Source organism: Phyllobates terribilis, unplaced genomic scaffold (assembly GCF_046119375.1).
Source record: "Phyllobates terribilis strain yellow unplaced genomic scaffold, ASM4611937v1 Scaffold_1__5_contigs__length_1240528914, whole genome shotgun sequence".
NCBI lineage: Eukaryota > Metazoa > Chordata > Amphibia > Anura > Dendrobatidae > Phyllobates > Phyllobates terribilis.
In genome coordinates this window covers 212,638,215-212,656,055 of record NW_027362761.1, presented here as the reverse complement: position 1 = coordinate 212,656,055, position 17,841 = coordinate 212,638,215, and the positions used below count along the sequence as shown (strand labels likewise).

At 50.0% G+C, this 17,841-nt stretch overlaps 1 protein-coding gene across 2 annotated transcripts in view; it reads left to right on the top strand.

Annotated features, from left to right (window-relative positions):
- Window positions 1–1,704: 1,704 nt before the first annotated feature.
- The window catches only part of FANCC (FA complementation group C), a 269,767-nt gene continuing 253,630 nt past the window's right edge, over window positions 1,705–17,841 (top strand). For both annotated transcript variants that reach the window (XM_073670977.1, XM_073670976.1), the window contains exon 1: window positions 1,705–1,769. The gene's annotated coding sequence lies outside the window, so the exon portion shown is untranslated. The remainder of the gene's footprint in view (window positions 1,770–17,841) is intronic.

The window sequence follows — 17,841 nt, the reverse complement described above, 5'->3', positions numbered from 1 at the left end:
ATATTTTGTTGGAAAAATGAGAGATTGCTGGTCAACTTTTAACTCTAAGTTTCTAACAAAATCCTAAGTCATATTATATGACTCGTTAAAGGTTGATTGTGAATTGTAGGATTGCTGCTTCCAATAGGTGGCGCTATAGAGTTCAAGTCCTCTTTTTCTCTGAAGAGGCAATTTGCATAACAAAAAAAAAAAAAAATAATTCTATTTAAAAAATTGTGCTGATATTAAGTAGACATGTGGGAAATGTTCACGTTGCTGTGGCTCAGTCTGGTTAAATGGAAAAGAAAGAAAAGGAGAGGGGTGAAAGAAGGAGAGGGAGGGGTGATCCGCTTGACATGTCCCAGGCCAGTACAGGCCAGATCACAGCGCCGCTCCCGCCGGTGGCGCAGTGGGATTTGCGCACTCTCGCTGTTTGCCCACTGCTGCGAGGCTCGGGCCCAGCTCAGTGCCCAGAATGGAGGCCGTGGCCTGTGCCTCTCCGTGCAGCCTCCCTCTCTCCCCCGCTTGTTGCACAGTTGGAAACAAGACTCACCTGCCAGCAGGGCTGTGGAGTCGGTATAAAATGGACCGACTCCTAAAATATATAATAATTGGGTACAGTAGTTCAATGCAGTTTGTGGGGAATATTTTCTCATAAGAATTTGGGAAAGTTATTCTTGATCTAAGGGTCTAGCCTTTTAGCTGAGAAAAATGTGTCCTACCATAAATTTATCACTTAAACATGAGCCATGTATGAGGGAGTCAGAGTCATGAAAATTGAGGAGTTGGAGTCGAGTTGGTAAGACTCCACAGCCCTGCCTGCCGGAGAACAGAGGCGGACGCCTCTCAGGCAATGGTGGTAATGAGCAGCAGCGTCATTCGGCCTCGGACAGACGGTCTAGTCATTCCCCTTACCCCAATGAAAGGAGCAGAGCACAGGCAACGGCTGGGGTGAATGAAGGCGAGCGAGAAGTCACTAAGGAGGAGGGGGGAAAATGATGCCAGGCGGCCGGGGAGAATTCAGCCTGGGACTGAGCTCGTAACACCCCCCTCACGCTGTTACTTTTACATCCAACAGCTGGTATATAAAAACATGGGTGTATTGGAATGTAGTTAGGTCAAAATTTCAAAGCAATCGGTGAAAAACTTTCAGAAACTTACGATTTTGAGTCAACGAACATTTACATTTATATAGATTTTAAGTAACATATCTCTGATTTAAGGGAATAAAAACTACAATTTTGAAAGTGACAATTTTTTCACAACCACCAGTCATAAACAAATTTTATCACTATCGTGAACTACAATATGCTTACAAAAATACTGTCTTACAATTGGTGGGATCCATTGAAGCATTCCAGAGTTATTACCTCATAAAGGGACACTGGTCAGGGAGGTGAAAACAAGATTGGGGGTTAAACATAGACGTAAGCGCTCACTAACTATTCTAAAGAGCAGCCTATGTCTCTCCCTAAAACAACTTACCAGGGTGGTCTTTTACAGTGCATAGAGAGTACAACTCATGCATTAGACTGTCCCCATACAGGAGTCTATATACACTGGCCAGGTGCACCAGGGTAATAACGAAAAGACCCCAGCTAACCCTGTGACTACCCCGACAAGTAGCAGCAGCTCAGCGCTTCTCCCGCTGACAAACCTTACTGCTAAACTGCAGCAGAACTTTTGGCGCGAACAGAGATCTTCCTGTCTGTGCCCCGCCCCCATGCACCGGTCGTCCTATCAGCACAGCGAGGCTCTTCCGGGTCGGCTGAGCTGCCGGTACTCCACTTGTACGTATGTGTATGTTGTGTATGTGCTGCCTGCCGGCTGTAGTCTCTATAATGGTCGTGCATAGGAACTGTCAGGGCTACCGGAGCGCTGTGCAGCACTTGTGCTGTGTTACCTGCATGCTGCAGCTCTCAGGTAGCGCCCCTCTGCTCCAGGACCGTGCAGCACTTGTGCTGTGTTACCTGCATGCTGCAGTGCTCAGGTAGCGCCCCTCTGCTCCAGGGCTGTGCAGCACTTGTGCTCTTACCTGCATGCTGCAGCTCTCAGGTAGCGCCCCTCTGCTCCAGGACCGTGCAGCACTTGTGCTGTGTTACCTGCATGCTGCAGCTCTCAGGTAGCGCCCCTCTGCTCCAGGGCTGTGCAGCACTTGTGCTGTGTTACCTGCATGCTGCAGCTCTCAGGTAGCGCCCCTCTGCTCCAGGACCGTGCAGCACTTGTGCTGTGTTACCTGCATGCTGCAGCTCTCAGGTAGCGCCCCTCTGCTCCAGGGCTGTGCAGCACTTGTGCTGTGTTACCTGCATGCTGCAGTGCTCAGGTAGCGCCCCTCTGCTCCAGGACCGTGCAGCACTTGTGCTGTGTTACCTGCATGCTGCAGCTCTCAGGTAGCGCCCCTCTGCTCCAGGACCGTGCAGCACTTGTGCTGTGTTACCTGCATGCTGCAGTGCTCAGGTAGCGCCCCTCTGCTCCAGGGCTGTGCAGCACTTGTGCTCTTACCTGCATGCTGCAGCTCTCAGGTAGCGCCCCTCTGCTCCAGGACCGTGCAGCACTTGTGCTGTGTTACCTGCATGCTGCAGCTCTCAGGTAGCGCCCCTCTGCTCCAGGGCTGTGCAGCACTTGTGCTGTGTTACCTGCATGCTGCAGCTCTCAGGTAGCGCCCCTCTGCTCCAGGACCGTGCAGCACTTGTGCTGTGTTACCTGCATGCTGCAGCTCTCAGGTAGCGCCCCTCTGCTCCAGGGCTGTGCAGCACTTGTGCTGTGTTACCTGCATGCTGCAGTGCTCAGGTAGCGCCCCTCTGCTCCAGGACCGTGCAGCACTTGTGCTGTGTTACCTGCATGCTGCAGTGCTCAGGTAGCGTCCCTCTGCTCCAGGGCTGTGCAGCACTTGTGCTGTGTTACCTGCATTCTGCGGCACTCAGGTAGCGCCCCTCTGCTCCAGGGCTGTGCAGCACTTGTGCTGTGTTACCTGCATGCTGCAGCTCTCAGGTAGCGCCCCTCTGCTCCAGGGCTGTGCAGCACTTGTGCTCTTACCTGCATTCTGCAGCTCTCAGGTAGCGCCCCTCTGCTCCAGGGCTGTGCAGCACTTGTGCTGTGTTACCTGCATGCTGCAGCTCTCAGGTAGCGCCCCTCTGCTCCAGGACCGTGCAGCACTTGTGCTGTGTTACCTGCATGCTGCAGCTCTCAGGTAGCGCCCCTCTGCTCCAGGACCGTGCAGCACTTGTGCTGTGTTACCTGCATGCTGCAGCTCTCAGGTAGCGCCCCTCTGCTCCAGGGCTGTGCAGCACTTGTGCTGTGTTACCTGCATGCTGCAGCTCTCAGGTAGCGCCCCTCTGCTCCAGGACCGTGCAGCACTTGTGCTGTGTTACCTGCATGCTGCAGCTCTCAGGTAGCGCCCCTCTGCTCCAGGGCTGTGCAGCACTTGTGCTGTGTTACCTGCATGCTGCAGTGCTCAGGTAACGCCCCTCTGCTCCAGGGCTGTGCAGCACTTGTGCTGTGTTACCTGCATGCTGCAGCACTCAGGTAGCGCCCCTCTGCTCCAGGGCTGTGCAGCACTTGTGCTCTTACCTGCATTCTGCAGCTCTCAGGTAGCGCCCCTCTGCTCCAGGGCTGTGCAGCACTTGTGCTGTGTTACCTGCATGCTGCAGCTCTCAGGTAGCGCCCCTCTGCTCCAGGACTGTGCAGCACTTGTGCTGTGTTACCTGCATTCTGCGGCACTCAGGTAGCGCTCCTCTGCTCCAGGGCTGTGCAGCACTTGTGCTGTGTTACCTGCATGCTGCAGTGCTCAGGTAACGCCCCTCTGCTCCAGGGCTGTGCAGCACTTGTGCTGTGTTACCTGCATGCTGCAGCACTCAGGTAGCGCCCCTCTGCTCCAGGACTGTGCAGCACTTGTGCAGCACTTGTGCTGTGTTACCTGCATGCTGCAGCGCTCAGGTAGCGTCCCTCTACTCCAGGACTGTGCAGCACTTGTGCTGTGTTACCTGCATGCTGCAGTGCTCAGGTAGCGCCCCTCTGCTCCAGGGCTGTGCAGCACTTGTGCTGTGTTACCTGCATGCTGCAGCTCTCAGGTAGCGCCCCTCTGCTCCAGGACTGTGCAGCACTTGTGCTGTGTTACCTGCATGCTGCAGCTCTCAGGTAGCGCCCCTCTGCTCCAGGGCTGTGCAGCACTTGTGCTCTTACCTGCATGTTGCAGCTCTCAGGTAGCGCCCCTCTGCTCCAGGGCTGTGCAGCACTTGTGCTGTGTTACCTGCATTCTGCGGCACTCAGGTAGCGCCCCTCTGCTCCAGGGCTGTGCAGCACTTGTGCTGTGTTACCTGCATGCTGCAGTGCTCAGGTAGCGTCCCTCTGCTCCAGGGCTGTGCAGCACTGTGTTACCTGCATGCTGCAGTGCTCAGGTAGCGTCCCTCTGCTCCAGGGCTGTGCAGCACTTGTGCTGTGTTACCTGCATGCTGCAGTGCTCAGGTAGCGCCCCTCTGCTCCAGGGCTGTGCAGCACTTGTGCCGTGTTACCTGCATTCTGCGGCACTCAGGTAGCGCCCCTCTGCTCCAGGACTGTGCAGCACTTGTGCTGTGTTACCTGCATGCTGCAGCGCTCAGGTAGCGCCCCTCTGCTCCAGGACTGTGCAGCACTTGTGCTCTGTTACCTGCATGCTGCAGCTCTCAGGTAGTGTCCCTCTGCTCCAGGGCTGTGCAGCACTTGTGCTCTTACCTGCATGCTGCAGCGCTCAGGTAGCGCCCCTCTGCTCCAGGGCTGTGCAGCACTTGTGCTGTGTTACCTGCATGCTGCAGCTCTCAGGTAGCGCCCCTCTGCTCCAGGGCTGTGCAGCACTTGTGCTGTGTTACCTGCATGCTTTTGCACTCAGGTAGCGCCCCTCTGCTCCAGGACCGTGCAGCACTTGTGCTGTGTTACCTGCATGCTGCAGCGCTCAGGTAGCGCCCCTCTGCTCCAGGACCGTGCAGCACTTGTGCTGTGTTACCTGCATGCTGCAGCGCTCAGGTAGCGCCCCTCTGCTCCAGGACTGTGCAGCACTTGTGCTGTGTTACCTGCATGCTGCAGTTCTCAGGTAGCGCCCCTCTGCTCCAGGGCTGTGCAGCACTTGTGCTGTGTTACCTGCATGCTGCAGCGCTGTGGTAGCGTCCCTCTGCTCCAGGGCTGTGCAGCACTTGTGCTGTGTTACCTGCATGCTGCAGCACTCAGGTAGCGCCCCTCTGCTCCAGGGCTGTGCAGCACTTGTGCTGTGTTACCTGCATGCTGCAGTGCTCAGGTAACGCCCCTCTGCTCCAGGGCTGTGCAGCACTTGTGCTGTGTTACCTGCATGCTGCAGCACTCAGGTAGCGCCCCTCTGCTCCAGGACTGTGCAGCACTTGTGCAGCACTTGTGCTGTGTTACCTGCATGCTGCAGCGCTCAGGTAGCGTCCCTTTGCTCCAGGACTGTGCAGCACTTGTGCTGTGTTACCTGCATGCTGCAGTGCTCAGGTAGCGCCCCTCTGCTCCAGGGCTGTGCAGCACTTGTGCTGTGTTACCTGCATGCTGCAGCTCTCAGGTAGCGCCCCTCTGCTCCAGGACTGTGCAGCACTTGTGCTGTGTTACCTGCATGCTGCAGCTCTCAGGTAGCGCCCCTCTGCTCCAGGGCTGTGCAGCACTTGTGCTCTTACCTGCATGTTGCAGCTCTCAGGTAGCGCCCCTCTGCTCCAGGGCTGTGCAGCACTTGTGCTGTGTTACCTGCATTCTGCGGCACTCAGGTAGCGCCCCTCTGCTCCAGGGCTGTGCAGCACTTGTGCTGTGTTACCTGCATGCTGCAGTGCTCAGGTAGCGTCCCTCTGCTCCAGGGCTGTGCAGCACTTGTGCTGTGTTACCTGCATGCTGCAGTGCTCAGGTAGCGTCCCTCTGCTCCAGGGCTGTGCAGCACTTGTGCTGTGTTACCTGCATGCTGCAGTGCTCAGGTAGCGCCCCTCTGCTCCAGGGCTGTGCAGCACTTGTGCCGTGTTACCTGCATTCTGCGGCACTCAGGTAGCGCCCCTCTGCTCCAGAACTGTGCAGCACTTGTGCTGTGTTACCTGCATGCTGCAGCGCTCAGGTAGCGCCCCTCTGCTCCAGGACTGTGCAGCACTTGTGCTCTGTTACCTGCATGCTGCAGCTCTCAGGTAGTGTCCCTCTGCTCCAGGGCTGTGCAGCACTTGTGCTCTTACCTGCATGCTGCAGCGCTCAGGTAGCGCCCCTCTGCTCCAGGGCTGTGCAGCACTTGTGCTGTGTTACCTGCATGCTGCAGCTCTCAGGTAGCGCCCCTCTGCTCCAGGGCTGTGCAGCACTTGTGCTGTGTTACCTGCATGCTGCAGCTCTCAGGTAGCGCCCCTCTGCTCCAGGGCTGTGCAGCACTTGTGCTGTGTTACCTGCATGCTTTTGCACTCAGGTAGCGCCCCTCTGCTCCAGGACCGTGCAGCACTTGTGCTGTGTTACCTGCATGCTGCAGCGCTCAGGTAGCGCCCCTCTGCTCCAGGACCGTGCAGCACTTGTGCTGTGTTACCTGCATGCTGCAGCGCTCAGGTAGCGCCCCTCTGCTCCAGGACTGTGCAGCACTTGTGCTGTGTTACCTGCATGCTGCAGTTCTCAGGTAGCGCCCCTCTGCTCCAGGGCTGTGCAGCACTTGTGCTGTGTTACCTGCATGCTGCAGCGCTGTGGTAGCGTCCCTCTGCTCCAGGGCTGTGCAGCACTTGTGCTGTGTTACCTGCATGCTGCAGCACCCAGGTAGCGCCCCTCTGCTCCAGGGCTGTGCAGCACTTGTGCTGTGTTACCTGCATGCTGCAGTGCTCAGGTAACGCCCCTCTGCTCCAGGGCTGTGCAGCACTTGTGCTGTGTTACCTGCATGCTGCAGCACTCAGGTAGCGCCCCTCTGCTCCAGGACTGTGCAGCACTTGTGCTGTGTTACCTGCATGCTGCAGCTCTCAGGTAGCGTCCCTCTGCTCCAGGACTGTGCAGCACTTGTGCTGTGTTACCTGCATGCTGCAGTGCTCAGGTAGCGCCCCTCTGCTCCAGGGCTGTGCAGCACTTGTGCTGTGTTACCTGCATGCTGCAGCTCTCAGGTAGCGCCCCTCTGCTCCAGGACTGTGCAGCACTTGTGCTGTGTTACCTGCATGCTGCAGCTCTCAGGTAGCGCCCCTCTGCTCCAGGGCTGTGCAGCACTTGTGCTCTTACCTGCATGTTGCAGCTCTCAGGTAGCGCCCCTCTGCTCCAGGGCTGTGCAGCACTTGTGCTGTGTTACCTGCATTCTGCGGCACTCAGGTAGCGCCCCTCTGCTCCAGGGCTGTGCAGCACTTGTGCTGTGTTACCTGCATGCTGCAGTGCTCAGGTAGCGTCCCTCTGCTCCAGGGCTGTGCAGCACTTGTGCTGTGTTACCTGCATGCTGCAGTGCTCAGGTAGCGTCCCTCTGCTCCAGGGCTGTGCAGCACTTGTGCTGTGTTACCTGCATGCTGCGGCACTCAGGTAGCGCCCCTCTGCTCCAGGACTGTGCAGCACTTGTGCTGTGTTACCTGCATGCTGCAGCGCTCAGGTAGCGCCCCTCTGCTCCAGGACTGTGCAGCACTTGTGCTCTGTTACCTGCATGCTGCAGCTCTCAGGTAGTGTCCCTCTGCTCCAGGGCTGTGCAGCACTTGTGCTCTTACCTGCATGCTGCAGCGCTCAGGTAGCGCCCCTCTGCTCCAGGGCTGTGCAGCACTTGTGCTGTGTTACCTGCATGCTGCAGCTCTCAGGTAGCGCCCCTCTGCTCCAGGGCTGTGCAGCACTTGTGCTGTGTTACCTGCATGCTGCAGCTCTCAGGTAGCGCCCCTCTGCTCCAGGGCTGTGCAGCACTTGTGCTGTGTTACCTGCATGCTTTTGCACTCAGGTAGCGCCCCTCTGCTCCAGGACCGTGCAGCACTTGTGCTGTGTTACCTGCATGCTGCAGCGCTCAGGTAGCGCCCCTCTGCTCCAGGACCGTGCAGCACTTGTGCTGTGTTACCTGCATGCTGCAGCGCTCAGGTAGCGCCCCTCTGCTCCAGGACTGTGCAGCACTTGTGCTGTGTTACCTGCATGCTGCAGTTCTCAGGTAGCGCCCCTCTGCTCCAGGGCTGTGCAGCACTTGTGCTGTGTTACCTGCATGCTGCAGCGCTGTGGTAGCGTCCCTCTGCTCCAGGGCTGTGCAGCACTTGTGCTGTGTTACCTGCATGCTGCAGCACTCAGGTAGCGCCCCTCTGCTCCAGGGCTGTGCTGCACTGCTGTGTTACCTGCATTCTGCAGCGCTCAGGTAGCGCCCCTCTGCTCCAGGGCTGTGCAGCACTTGTGCTGTGTTACCTGCATGCTGCAGCGCTCAGGTAGCGCCCCTCTGCTCCAGGGCTGTGCAGCACTTGTGCTGTGTTACCTGCATTCTGCAGCGCTCAGGTAGCGCCCCTCTGCTCCAGGACTGTGCAGCACTTGTGCTGTGTTACCTGCATGCTGCAGCACTCAGGTAGCGCCCCTCTGCTCCAGGGCTGTGCAGCACTTGTGCTGTTACCTGCATGCTGCAGCGCTCAGGTAGCGCCACTCTGCTCCAGGGCTGTGCAGAACTTGTGCTGTGTTACCTGCATGCTGCAACTCCCAGGTAGTGCCACTCTGCTCTAGGGACGGCAGCTGCCCAAAGTAGGGTCAGGCCAGCTGCTATTATCAGTAAGCCAGGTAGCCCAATCATCCAGAGAGCAGGGCTGTGACTTAAACAGCCTCTTCACTCCCTGCATGGTGCTACCTGGAATATACCAAGCTGTCACGCTCGGGTCTGGAGAGCTGCTGCGGCCCGGGCATCACCGGCTGTCTGAATGAGCCCTTAGGGAACGTGCCCACTACCAGTATTTGCAGCGTTTTGGATGCAGCTCACCTGCGCTGCGTCCAAACCTCTGCGTTGTATAGTGGAAGCACAGTGGATAAGATTTATAGAAATCCACTGCCCACTGTTCTTCTATTTGACGTCGCGTTAACTCAATGGCGGCACGTCTTTATGAGCCGCAGCATGTCAATTTCAATGAACACATGCGGATTTACCTGCATTATCGGACTCAGCGCTTTGGAAAATACGCTGCATCCAAAGCACTGCTATAGGCTGATCGTGGGCGCATAGCCTTAGGCTGCGTTCACTCATCTGAGTGATTTTTCGTTTTTGCCTCCCATTCCACCAAGAGCCATAACATATTTATGTGTCCAGCTATATAGCCGTATGAAGGCTTGTTTTTTTGCGGGACAAGTAGGGCACCTTTCATTCTACCATATAGTTTACTGGAAAATGGGGAAAAAAATTCCAAGCGCGACGAAATTGCAAAATTAAGTGCAATTCCACAATATTTTTTTTTAATTTTATTTATTATGTTCATTATACGCTAAAACTGACCTGGCAGTATGATTCACCATGTCAGTACAATTACGCAGATACCACACATGTATGATTTTTTTTTTTTTAAGTGGTGAAAAAAAAAGAAGCTTTTGTCGCCATTTTCCTAGACCCGTAAAGTTCTCATTTTTCAGAATCTGGGGCTGAGTGAGGGCTTATTTTTTGCTCCCCGAACTGACTTATTTATTGATATCATTTTGGGATGGATATGAAGTTTTGATCTCCTTTTATTGCAGTTATTGTAATGTTGCGGCGACCCAAAAAAATGTAATTCTGGTGTTTTTTGTTTTTTTTACCTGTTACGCCGTTTACCGATCTGATTAATTTACTTTATATTTTGATAGATCGGACATTTCTGAACGCGGCGAGTACAATGTGAGAAAAAAATAGCATTGCACTCTCAACAACGTTAGTCAGTTAAGCAGTGTTCATCTTTGAGTTTTTCCTCACTTTGAATTGTTATGAGGAAAATATCGCAGCATTCTGTGTATAGCCACGTGAAACAACCGAGACTCACCAATGCAATTCAATGGGTGCGAGAAAATAATTGCACGGCGCACAGACCATGAATATGCCACCTGATTTTTATGCACCCATCTCATAGGAAACCTGACATTTCATCAGCCAGAGTACAGTAAGTTCACAGTGTGAACCGTCATAATAGAATAAATAGAAAGAAGTCAGTGACATAATTAGTACAGTGCTTGTGTATCTGACTGTACATGTATTTAGCTAATAAATAAAAAAATGACGTGGGGCTCCCTTATTTTTATTAACCATCTGAGCGAGAACCGACAGGTGAGAACTGGTCTTAATAGTCTGGGAAGGGGGCAATAAACATTGCGCTTCATAGGCTATTAATATCAGCTTATCGCTGTCTATTTAGGCTTTACTGGTTATTAAAAAGGGGGGGACCCCAAAAAAATAATGACATGGGGTTCCCCTATTTTTAATAATCAGCAAAAGCTAAGTAGACAACTGCGGGCTGATATTAATTGCCTGGGAAGGGGCCATAGATATTGGCCCCCTCCCAGACTACTAACACCAGCCCTCAGCCGCCCCAGAAATGGCGCATCCATTAGAAGTGCCAACTCTGGTGTGTTGGCAAGTGGGGTAATGGTTTTGGGGTTGATGTCAGCTGTGTAATGTCTGTTGACATCAAGCCCTGGGCTTAGGCTGTGTGCCCACGTAGCATTTTTCAAGCGTATATGCTGCGGAATTTCCGCAGCGTAAACGCTTGAAAAACGCATGTATATCCGCACCCCATGGTCCTCAATGGCATTCCGCAATGTCAATGCCCATGCTGCGGATTTTTCCGCAGCGTTTATGCTGCGTTCAAAAATCCGCAGCATGTCATTTAATTTTGCGTTTCTGCAAGCAGAATTGCCTTTGTCCAATGCATAAAAAACGCAAGGCAATTCCGCATGTGGAAAACGCGTGAAAAATGCGCGATAAACGCGTGCGGAATTCCGCATGCGTTTTTCCGGGAGAGGGCTTGCAGAAATGAAGCAGAAATTTTCTGCTTCATAAATGCAACGTGGGCACATAGCCTTAGTAACAGAGAGGTGTCTATCAGACACCTCCATTACTAACCCCTTAGTCAAAATAAATAAACACACAGAGAAACATCCTTTAATTGTAAAAAAACACGCCCCGACCCTGTTTTACCCATTTATTACCATTAAAAATGAAATAATCCAAAGGGGTCTGCCGTAAATCCATCCCATGTCCCATGACAATTCCCTCTGCTACGTCCGGATGGTGTGTTGACCGGTGACATGAGTAATGTGACTGCTTAGCACGCCAGCCGGAACACACTGACATTACCGTGTGAAACCGGCTGCTGCAATGAGCGCTGATGTCACTAAAGTTATCAGTTCATAGCTGATGAACTGCGTTAAGCTTACTGACATCAGCCCTCACAGCATGAGAAATTTCCTTTGGATTATTTCATTTTTTGATGGTAATAACTGGGTAAACAGGGTTGGGGAGTGTGGTTTTTTTTTTTTGTAGTTAAATAACTTTTCTCTCTGAGTCAGAGAAAGAAAAAAAACAAAACTGACAAGCAGTTCCAAAAGAAGAAATAGGTGTGAACAGGTGCTTACGAGGAGCAGCCATCTCCATATACAACTAACAAACAAAGTAGCACTCTGTAACGCTAAGGCTAAGCGCCCACGATGCAGAAATGCTGCGGATTTTTCCTGAGCGTTTCTGCATCTCCCTGGCAGAAAAAACACATGCGGATTTTACATGCGTTTTTTCTGCCAGGTAGAAGCGTTTGTGAAGTGTTTTGAAAATGCGATTTTGCATGACGGTTGTCAAGCGCCTTTCCAAGCTATTTTAGTATCACTTTGGAAAAGTGCTTGACAACTTGGTCACCCTATATAAATCCATGCAACCGGCATGGATTTATGTTGTGTGACCAAGTTGCAATGCTGCAAATGTATCATCAATAGTTAAAAAAAAAAAAAGAATAAAAATGTTGAAAAATAAAAAAAAACATTATACTCCCCTTCCGATGGCCCCCGGTCTTCTTCTCCGGTGCGTCCGTTGTCTTCGGTGACTCGCGGTGCTCTAAAAAGGACGTTCCATGACGTCATTTAGTCATGCGACAGGTCACGCGATCGCCGACGTCCGCAGCACCGCCGGGAGCAGACGGGGCCATCAGAAGGTAAGTGTGTGTTTTTTTTTTTTTTTTTACATTTTAATTCTTTTTTAACTACAGGTACTATAGTACCCGAGTCTGAAGGAGAGTCTCCTCTTCTCCAGACCCGGGTACCATCCGCGCATTGAATCGCATAATATCCACATGTGTACGTGTAGTCATGCGGATGTTATGCGGTCCAATGCAAGTCAATGGCGGCGATTTCGACGCGATTCCGCAAAATTAATGATTGTACTGCGGATTTTTTCGCAATGATAGTCCGCAGCGGAAATTTTCGCAGCATGTGCACAACACATGCGGATTATCATTGGGAAACATGGCAGACAACTTAACAAGCGTTTTTAATGCGTTTTTGCGGCGGAAATGGCACCGCGGAAACGCATTAAATCTGCATCTTGGGCACGCAGCCTAAGTATGCGAACATGAAATATATGAAATATGAATGGCATTACTGCTGTAGAAAATATAAATAAATGAGAAATCTTAGCTCATAAATTGGCCAATTCATTTGTACATGGTAGCCGCAATAAGGCTTTTCTCAAAATACCAGGACCCTATCAATGTGAATACCTCTCCAAAAGACATCCATCTGCTTATGTGTGGGATGCTGGCACTTCCAAAACAAGAAATAGTAAGCACCTGTTCACACCTATTTCTTGTTTTGGAAGTGCCGGTCAGTTTTTTTCTGTTTCTGTGTATAAGCTTTGACTGAGCACTCCGCCTCTATGCCACAGGTGATTTTAACCACTTCGCGCCAGAGCCTGTTTTTGCCTTCGTGAACGGGCCAATTTTTTCAATTCTGACCACTGTCACTTTATGAAGTAATTACTCTGGAACGCTTGAACGGATTCCCCTGATTCTGAGAATGTTTTTTCGTGACATATTGTACTTCATGATAGTGGTAAAATTTCTTCAATATCACTTGCGTTTATTTGTGAAAAAATCGGAAATTTAGCGAAAATTTTGAAAATTTTGCAATTTTCAAACTTTGAATTTTCATGCCCTTAAATCAGAGAGATATGTCACACAAAATAGTTAATAAATAACATTTCCCACATGTCTACTTTACATCAGCACAATTTTGGAACCAAATTTTTTTTTTTGTTAGGGAGCTATAAGGGTTAAAAGTTGACCAGCGATTTCTCATTTTTCCAACAAAATTTACAAAAACATTTTTTTAGGGACCACATCATATTTGAAGTCACTTTGAGGGGTCTTTATGACAGAAAATACCCCAAAGTGACACCATTCTAAAAACTGCACCCCTCAAGGTGCTCAAAACCACATTTAAGAACTTTATTAACCCTTCAGGTGCTTCACAGGAATTTTTGGAATGTGGAAGAAAAAAATTAACATTTAACTTTTTTCACAAAAATGTTACTTTAGACCCAATTTTTTTTATTTTCACAGGGGTAACAGGAAAAAAATGGACCCCAAAATTTTTTGTGCAATTTCTCTTGAGCGCGCCGATACCCCATATGTGAGGGAAAACCACTGTTTGGGCGCACTGCAGGGTTCGGAAGGGAAGGAGCGCCATTAGACTTTTTGAATGTAAAATTTGTCTGAATAATTAGCAGACGCCATGTTGCGTTTGGAGAGCCCCTGATGTTCCTAAACAGTGGAAACCCCCCACAAGTGACACCATTTTGGAAACTAGACCCCTTAGGGAACTTATCTAGATGTGTGGTGAGCACCTTGAACCCCAAGGTGCTTCACAGAAGTTTATAATATTGAGCTGTAAAAATAAAATTTTCACATTTTTCCCACAAAAACGTTTTTCATCCCTTAATTTTGCATTATCATAAGGGTAACAGGATAAATTGCACCATGAAATTTGTTGTGCAATTTCTCCTGAACACGCCGATACCCCATATGTGGAGGCAAACCACTGTTTGGGCGCACGGCAGGGCTTGAAAGGGAAAGAGCGCCATTTGACTTTTTGAATGTAAAATTTGTTTGAATAATTAGCAGACGCCATGTCGCATTTGGGGAGCCCCTAATGTGCCTAAACAGTGGAAACCCCCCACAAGTGCCACCATTTTGGAAACTAGACCCCTTAGGGAACTTATCTAGATGTGTGGTGAGCACCTTGCACCCCCAGCTGCTTCACAGAAGTTTATAATATTGAGCCGTAAAAATAAAATTTTCACATTTTTCCCACAAAAAATGTTTTCATTCCCTAATTTTGCATTATCATAAGGGTAACAGGATATATTGCACCATGAAATTTGTTGTGCAATTTCTCCTGAGTACGCCGATACCCCAAATGTGGGGGAAAACCACTGCTTTGGTGTACGGCAAGGTTCGGAAGAGAAAGGAGTGCTATGTTGGCTGGGATAGATTGCAGACACCATGTCACATTTGAAGAGTCGCTGACATGCCGCAACAGCAGAAACCCCCACAAGTGACCCCATTTTGTAAACTACACCTCTCAAGGAATTCATCTAGGGAAGTAGTGAGTATTTTTTAATTTTTAAATTTATACCATTGGGCAGTGAAAAAAGCATACCGTATATTCCGGCGTATAAGACGACCTGGTGTATAAGACGACCCCCCTACTTTCCTGTAAAAATATAGAGTTTAGGATATATTCACCGTATAAGACTACCCCTTTTCCAACGCATACCAAACACCGGTAAAAATTAAAAAAAAACAGATTTGAATTTAACATGGTCCTTTTTTAATTTAAATTCTTATGACATGCAGGTATATAGCAGGAAAACTGTCACTCATAAACATATTAAAATAGGGGGGACCCCACGTCATTTTTTGGGGGGGTCCCCCATTCTAATAGCTAGTAAAGGCTAGGTATTCAGCTGGGGGCTGATATTAGTAGCCTGGGAAGCTCCGTGGGTATTACCCCCTTCCCAGACTTCAAACATCTGCCCCAGCCGTCTGCTTAACCTCCGCTAGAGACTATAATGATGGTGGATCCCACGCCAATTTTCTTTTTAAAAAATCCTTTATTTTAACACTAAATGACAATTGAGGGGTTAATAAAGATGCAATCCCTAAATTATTATTAATTTTGTAATTAATTTTTCCCAAAAATGTTGACGTGGGCTTCGCCATATTTTTGTGTCCAGCCAGGTACAGCAGGCAGGAACGGGCTGCCCCCAACCACCAGCTGCCTATTTGTACCTGGCTGGACACAACAATATAGGGAAGCCCTTTTTTTTTTAATTATTTCATGAAATAATTAAAAAAAAAAGACGTGGGGCTTCGCCCTATTTTTGTGTCCAGCCAGGTACAACTAGGCAGCTGGGGGCTGGAATCTGCAGCGCAGGGAGACCTAAGCTTTCTGGGCCCCCCCCGCTGCAAATTGCAGTCCGCAGCCACCCCGGAAAATGGCGCGTTCATAGAAGCGCCATCTTCTGGCGCTGTACCCAACTCATCCAGGGCCCTGGTGCGGTGGCTCACTGGGTAATAAAGGGGTTAGGGCCAGCTTGGCATTATCAGCTGGCCCTAAGCCCGAAATTCATGGGGTCACGCCAATATTAGACATGACCACCATGAATTTCTAGTAAAGTAATTAAAAAAAACACAACACCCAGAATAAAGTCCTTTAATTGAAATAAAGACACAATTTTTTAATGTTCTAAATTAAACCATGCTTACCATCACGCCCATTCCAGCTGAAGCCAACGATCTCCTGCAATAAAAGAAAAATAATAAAGCAACCTCATCCTTACCTCTCCATGGTTCCCAGGACCGGTCCAGCTCTGCTACATTCACATGACAGGCTGCACCGCAGCAGAACGCTGCCGTTCAGCTTGCCATGCGGCAGACAATGAGAAGCGCAGGCATGCTTGTGCTCCTCAGTGTCTGACTGTGACGGCATCCAGATGAGCCGAGATCATGTCCAATGAACTCGGCTCACCTCATGCACGTCACTGACAGCGTGGGAAAATTCTCCTGCTCCCCGCATGCGCAGTAGAAGTTTCCCACGCTGTCAGTGACGGACGTCCAGGAGGTGAGCTGAGTTCATTGTCGGCTCATCTGGATGCCGTCACAGCCAGACACTGCAGAGCGCAAGCATGCCTGCGCTTCTCAGTGTCTGCGGGATGACAGGCTGGATGGCGGCGTTCTGCTGCGGTCCAGCCTGTCATCTCGATGTAGCAGAGCTGAAGCTGTCCTGGGAACCATGGAGAGGTAAGGATGAGGTTGCTTTATTATTTTTCTTTTATTGCAGGAGATCGTTGGCTTCAGCTGGAATGGGCGTGATGGTAAGTATGGTTTAATTTAGAACAATAAAGAATTGTGTCTTTATTTCAATTAAAGGACTTTATTCTGGGTGTTTGTGTTTTTTTTAACTTTGACTATGGGGTTAGTAATGGGGGTGTCTTATAGACGCCTCTCCATTACTAACCTGGGCTTGATGTCAGCTGGCATTATAAGCTGACATCAACCCCAACCCTATTACCCCCTGCCACCGCACCAGGGCAGCGTGGAAGAGCGAGGCTAAGTGCCAGAATTGGCGCATCCTATGGATGCGCCATTTCTGGGGCGGCTGACGGCTGGTGTTTCTAGCCTGGGAGGGGGCCAATATTCATGGCTCCCTTCCTGGGCTATTAATATCAGCCCCCAGCTGTCTGCCTAGCCTTTGCTAGCTATTAAATTAGGGGGGACCCCACGTCATTTTTTTGGGGGGGTCCCCCATTTTAATAGCTAGTAAAGACTAGGTATTCAGCTGGGGGCTGATATTAGTAGCCTGGGAAGCTCCGTGGGTATTACCCCCTTCCCAGGCTTCAAACATCTGCCCCAGCTGTCTGCTTAACCTCCGCTAGAGCCTAAAATTAAGGGGAACCCCACGCCAATTTTTTTAATAATAAATCCTTTATTTTAATACTAAATGACAAGTACAGTAACCAACACTATCACTGTACTTCATATATATGTGACTGACATGTTTCTATCTATCTAATCTATGTGTGAAGCTCTATTCTGTCTGTTATAAATTGTCGGGTACCGCTGCTGAATTGCCGGCCGGCTTTTTTAAAGAGACGGTGCATGAAAACACTAATATTTGTTTTAATAAATCCTTTACACTAAATGACAAGTACAGTAACCAACACTGTCACTGTACTTCATATATATGTGACTGACATGTTTCTATCTATCTAATCTATGTGTGATGCTCTATCTTTCTGTTATAAATTGTCGGGTACCGCTGCTGAATTGCCGGCCGGCTTTTTTAAAGAGACGGTGCATGAAAACACTAATATTTGTTTTAATAAATCCTTTACACTAAATGACAAGTACAGTAAGCAATACTGTCACTGTACTTCATATATATGTGACTGACATGTTTCTATCTATCTAATCTATGTGTGAAGCTCTATTCTTTCTATTCTAAATTGTCGGGTGCCGGCTTATGCCGCTGCTGAATTGCCGGCTTTTCATATATTGTCACAGAAGCGATGCGAACTTCCCTGCTTCGGACACAGCGCAGCGCTTCTGTGACAAGTGAAAGCTGTCGGCACAGAAGCCCTGCGCTGTGTCCGGAGCTGGGAATACGCAGCGATGTGTCAGTTTCAGCACAGAAGCGCTGACTGTCTGGACCTACCGCCGCCGTATTTTAACTCCCTCCACCTTATATTAACTCCGACATGGCAGGGATACGGCCACGGCAGCTTATTAACACCCCCAGAGTATCCCCGCATGTCAATTTCTGAAAGTTTAAAAGCATTACCGGCGTATAAGACGACCCCAGACTAGACAGAAGATTTTTCAGTCTTCAAAAGTCGTCTTATACGCCGGAATATACGGTAATTATATTTTTACCACAAAAAAATGTTTTACCCTC